This window comes from Elephantulus edwardii, unplaced genomic scaffold (genome assembly GCF_000299155.1).
Source record: "Elephantulus edwardii isolate Elephantulus edwardi_28Jun2011 unplaced genomic scaffold, EleEdw1.0 scaffold00098, whole genome shotgun sequence".
NCBI lineage: Eukaryota > Metazoa > Chordata > Mammalia > Macroscelidea > Macroscelididae > Elephantulus > Elephantulus edwardii.
This window is the reverse complement of record NW_006399848.1, coordinates 2,632,038-2,638,200: the sequence shown is the minus strand read 5'-3', so window position 1 is coordinate 2,638,200 and position 6,163 is coordinate 2,632,038. Positions and strand designations below refer to the sequence as shown.

General features: G+C 38.6%; 1 pseudogene; it reads left to right on the top strand.

Annotated features, from left to right (window-relative positions):
- The first annotated feature begins 5,237 nt into the window (after window positions 1-5,237).
- The window catches only part of LOC102859843, a 1,724-nt pseudogene continuing 798 nt past the window's right edge, over window positions 5,238-6,163 (top strand).

The window sequence follows — 6,163 nt, the reverse complement described above, 5'->3', positions numbered from 1 at the left end:
ACACACACACACACACACACACACACACACACACACACACACCCTGACAGCTCTGGTGGCCTGGTTATGGTTCATATCCACCAGCTGCTCCATAGGAGAAATATTTTTTTCCCATGCAATTTACAGCCTCTTAAAACCTTCTGGAGGATCAACTTTAAGTTCGTTCTGACTTAATGACACATAACAACAATGTATAGTTTTATAAAATAGTTCTTTTCCTTTAAGAAAATTGGTAAGTCGACATTATTAAGAGCTTTCTAGTCATCTGTAATTCATAACTACCCTAAGAACGACACATCTGAACTTTACCCTATCCAGCACCAACGTAATAATGATCTCTGCAATGTTTGAGCCTATTGTAAGTGTCAATGTCCAGCCCATCTTGTTCTCATTAAATAATAATTATAAAAGGCACTGGTTTTGAAGAAAAGGCTATAAATTCTTAGGATAAAGAATGAAAAAGTTATGAGGGATAGTCAACTAGAATAGAAGAGTGGTCAACAGACTGCTTTAAAATGCACCACAATTATATGAAAAGCATGGCATTCATTGGAACTGGAATAGAGAAAACACTGAAACTCCTGGGTTCTTTCTTTTGATATTCTAAGCTCTGTCATTCAGAATGTGTCTTCCAGTGACAAATTTCTTTTACCAAAAGCACAGGTGATCCTCCCTCCACATAGCCTCCCCTTTTAAGAAACAGCCTTTAATACACTGTCTGTTCCAAGTCTTGTACTTTTATATTTTACTACCTGAAGGAGCAGGAGCCATTCTGAGAAGCAGATAGATTCTACATGTTAACTTGAAAGTCGAAATTCTTTTTATTCTCCTTTCCCTTTATTTCCTTCAAATAATCCAATTTTCTATTATTCGTCAATGCAAAAAAAAATGAGAGAATCATCAGATTTGACTCATCAAGGTCATTTTAGAAACCCTAATAATAAAGTTCCACTAATACTATATTAAACTGGATTTTAATCCTACATTTTGATGCTTGAATGTATGAATCTTGCTTTAACAAAACATTCAATTAAAAACAAACAACAGACCAAAAACCGACCCAAAGCCACTTTGATTGCCTCAGCTCTTTCATCTCACCTGATCAGGAAATGAACTATATTATTATTGCAGGGTAGAACACCAATTAAGCTTTTTTAGAACTTAGGAAACTTCTGTTCTGGGCCACAGTTCTGTAATGATACCCAGTAGATGAAGCTTTCAAAATCCCCTCATTGAAAGCTGTTTTTTCTAAGAGAAGAAAATTGTGCCAATCAAATTTGAATTTTTCTAGAACAAGTAGGTAATTTAGGTAAAAGACCAATGCATCTCATTTGGAGCACTTTAAGAAATTATGTTATTTCAGTAATCCAGTAAAACTTCAGATGCACAGGCCTATGAAAGTTCAAAGAAAACAAAAAGTGAATGAGAAGAGTCATTGAATAATCTAGTAAAGAGTTAGGGGTGACAAAGTGGGTGACATTAGAAAGAGGTGCCTCAGGAAATAGCTCGCTCTATTTTCTGCGGTTCATTTTAGACAGTTTCTTATTCATGGGGATTAAAAAAAGGAGTATTAACTAAACAGTAACATGCAAGTGGATGAATAAGTTACAAATTTCTCTGACATTAACACAATTTAGTTAAGTCAGTAGGTTAAAAGATAAAATGCTTAAAAAGAAATGGCTTTAAGAGTTGATGTGTTTAACATAAACATTAACACAAGATGTAAAATTGACCTGCTCAAGGAAAACTCATGGGAGTATAAGGAATTAGTAAAGTATAGGTTGTTGTTGTTGTTGTTGATTGCCGTTGAGTCGAGCATGACTCATAGTGACCCTACGAACAAAAGACTTGAAGCCTTTCTGTAACTATTGTCATTTCTCAAAGCTCATAGTTTCCAGAGGCATGTTGTCCAGGAAGTGGGTGCCAAGGGTGATAATGTTACAGGTTGTAAATATTAAAAGCAATAGAATATATAGCATATCACATTTACATGAATTTAGAGTCAACTAACCTTGCACTAGCATTCCTAGAATCAGGATCCTAATTGCTTATAAAATAAAAACATATAAAGTAATAACAGCAATAATGTTAAAACTAAATATTAAGTTCTACAGCTTATTAAATATACCACGGACTGCTTTGTAAGCAGGAGTTGCATATACTTCCTAAACAACTTGCCTCCAGAAAGTCTATGAGCTTTGATAAATGTCGGTAGTTGTAGAGGGGCTTCAGGCCTTTTGTTTGTCGCTATGAGTTGTGCTCAAGTCGAATGCAACCAAAAACACAACACAACAATCATGGACATAGGAGAACAAACAAGTTTATCTTAGAGAAGGTGAGAACAGGGTGCTTGTTGGAGGCAAGTATTCTGAAGTTTCATCTAACATATAGCAAGGATGGACCAGTCCTTGAAGACGGACATCATGCGTGGGAGGATGGAGGAACAGGTCAAGAGGGGAAAACCTTCGATGAGATGGATTGATTCAGTGACTGGGGTAATGAGGGTAGGTATGTCAGAGACAATATTGGCACAGGATAGAGCAGGGTTTAAGGCCATTGTACATAGGGTCACTATGAGTGGCAGGAGATGCAACAGCACATAACAACAACAACAACAATAACAATTTACTGCTTAAAAGACTTGTACATGCATCAATTTATGTACTCTTCAGAGAATTTTAAGTTACTTGTATGACTGTCTTTCTTTCACAGATGGTTAAAACTAAGAAAGAGATGTTTAAAATACTGGTCAGAGTTCAAACACATAGGAATCAGTGCAAGAAGGATTCAGGTACAGACAATAAATACAAGCTATTATTTTATATATAAAAACATTTTTTTTTTTTACAATAGTTGAACAAGTCTATAGTAGATTTTTTTTTGTTTTTTTAAACTTTTTTTTTATGTGTTTGGACCATTTTTTTTTTAAATTTAGGTTGTTTATTTTTCATTTCAATGAACATCTACAGAGATTTGGGATTCCATTCATTCATTGTTGCACCCTTCTCCCCGCACACCCCCCTCCCCCCCATTTGCTCCTCTCCTTGAAAAGCAAAAGAAAAACTCCCTCATTGGTACACAATCCCCCCCCCGCACCTCCCCAAACTCCACCCCCTAGCCCCAAATATAATCCACTCTGCAACCCTCATTGCATACTCCTACGATAAAAATAATGCCCTAAAATAAAAACATTTAAATAATAAAAACATCCTGTAAAACACTGGATAAAATCAATATCATCATATCAAATACACTACAAACATGGTGCAGTTTTATCCCTGAGTTTTTCCATTTTCGTTTTCTTGGTCAAGATGGCTGACATCACTGTTGTTAGATGTCATAGAGTCTCCACTGACACAGAGCAACCCGTGTACAACAGGACCCAATCCTATCTAGACCTGCATCATCCTCACAATCTCGGATGTGCTGAACGTCATTGTTGTAGTCACTATGTCACTCCATCTCAATGAAGACATTTCTCTCCTTAACTGATCTTTTACCTTCTAAAGCATGACTTTTCAAGGTACTCACTTCTTCTGACACCATGCCCAAAGCACATGAGATAAAGTCTCTGCATCTTCATCTCAAAGAAGTATTCTCACTACACTTTATGCAATACAGACTCCTTAGGCCATTGTGGCATGCATTTGTTGTTGTTATGTGCTTCCAAATTACCTGTGATTCATAGTGACCCTACGTACAACAGCTCTGAACCCTGCTCAATCCTGAGCCAACCTTACTGTCTCTGACACACTTACCCCTATTTCACAAGCAACTGAGTCAATTCATCTCATGTAGGGTCTTCCCATCCTGCACTGTTCCTTCACTCTCTCAAGCATGACGTTCCTCTCCAAGGACTGGTCCCTCCTTGCAATATACCCAAAGTATGTCAAAGGGAGCATCAGAATCCTTGCCTCCAAGGAGCAGCCTGGTATCACCTTCTCTAGGATAAACCCATTTGTTCTTTTAGCAGTTCATGCTATATTCATTACTCTTCTTCAGGAAAACATTTCAGAGGCATCAATTCTCCTTCTCTCATTCTTAATCCTTGCCCGACTTTTTAATTTTTCATTGAGTTTTTAATGAATGTTTATAAGAGACTTTGGATTTCCATTCATTCATTGTTGCATATTTTCCTCCCTATACCCCCTGCACCTCCCAGTTTGCTTTTCTCTTTGAAAAGAAAAAAAAAATTCTTTCATTGTTATGCAATCTCCCGCACCCACAGCCCACTTTTCTATGCAGCTCTTATTCTGGTCTTTTGTCATGAAAATAATACCTAATCTTATATTCCTTTTAAACAGTTCTCTCCCTCATCTGTTTCAATTCAGTGTACATTATTTATCACCTCTTTTCTTAGTTTCCCCCCAGATCCGATGTCAGTCCTATTTTACAACAGTGGCATTATGCAATTTTTGTCCTTTTGTGACTAAGATCCTTCACTCAGCATAATGTCCTCTAGAATCACCCATTTTGTATAATATTTCATGAGTTCCTTGTTTTTTCAATGCAGTATCGTTTTCCATTGTGTAAATATACCATAGCTTCTCTATCCATGCGTTTGTTGATGGGCACTTGGGTTGTTTCCAATTCTTTGCTCTTGTGAACAAAGACGCAATAAACATGGGTGTGCATATATCTGCTTGGGTGTCAGTTTGGGTTTCTTTAGGGTATATTCCCAGTAGTAAAATTGCTCAGTCAAAAGGTTATTTCTATTTGTAACTTTTTGAGAAAGCAGCATACTGTCTTCCATAGTGGTTGCACCTTTTTTTTACACTCTCACCAACAGTGAATAAGAGTGAAAATTACAGTACTACCAAAGATAATTTACACATTCAAGGCAATCCCATTACAAATACCAATTCTAGTGCACCCCCGCCCCTCCCCCCGCGGCGGGAGCACCTCCGCTCGCCACCTGGGGACCCGTGCTGCGCTCCCCACCCCTGTCCGCCGGCGTCCGTCCCCCACGCCCTCCGCTCGCTGGGGTTATAATTGCTTCTCACCCCCCCCCGAGGGGTTATTTTGGGGGTGGTTGGAGGCGGCGGCGGTGAGGGTAATTTCCTTGTGCCTCCATTCCCGGGAGGGGGGAGCGGTGTTGGAGGCCATGGTGTCCAGCGTCAGCAGCAGCAGCTTGTGATTGGCGGTCCCGGACATTCAGTTGTACATCCTCACATCAATGCACACTGCCAATGGGTTACATCCTGTGTTGTGACCTCATGGTTTAAGTGGGAATAAAGATGAGTATAAGCAGTGATGAGGTCAACTTCTTGGTATATAGATACTTGCAAGAGTCAGGATTTTCTCACTCTGCATTGACCTTTGGCATAGAAAGCCATATCAGTCAGTCTAATATAAATGGTGCCCTTGTCCCACCTGCTGCATTGATTTCTATCATCCAGAAAGGTCTACAGTATGTAGAAGCAGAAGTTAGTATTAATGAGGTAAGGAAGACTTACTACAAAACCTAACTCTTTACTCTTTTATAGTCTTGAATATCTCGCCTGTATATTCTCCTATGTTGCAAGTCCAAGGCATGTTAGCTTCATTAAGGATCGTTATCTTACTTTTAAATGAGAATCTTAAAGCAGTCGGATTTGGGGTTGTGGAATGCTGGGACCATAACTAGACAATTAGAAAAACTTCGTTATTTGAAAAGATTATAATTAATAATGGAAGTCACCTGGAGATCCTACTGTCTGTCCTCGATCTTTAGAATGGTAGTTTATTGAGCTTAATTTTTATTTTAAATATTAATACTTCTCAAAGTACCGTGAAATTTGCAGGAACCAGAACTCTTTAAAACTGTCTTGTTTTGTTGGTTCTTGAAGTTTCCCCCTCTTCTTTGATGGGATGCCGTCTTACCACATTTCTATTACTTGTTTTAAGCAGTTGGGTGGCTTAGTATTCAGTAGTTGTGCTCCCAACTCCAAGTACATAGTCAAATCCACGAGCTGTTCCATGGTAGAAGGATGGGCAATCTCCTTAGAAATTTATTGCCTCTGAAAACCTACTGGAGGGTCAGCTGTGAGTTGATTCCAACTCTGTGGTGCACATAACCACTTCACTTGCTTTAGTGAAAAATACTTGTTTGCCTTCTTTTAACAGGATTTTGCCTAAAATAGGTTCTGGCTTTCAACAGGTTCAGAGAGACACACACACACAC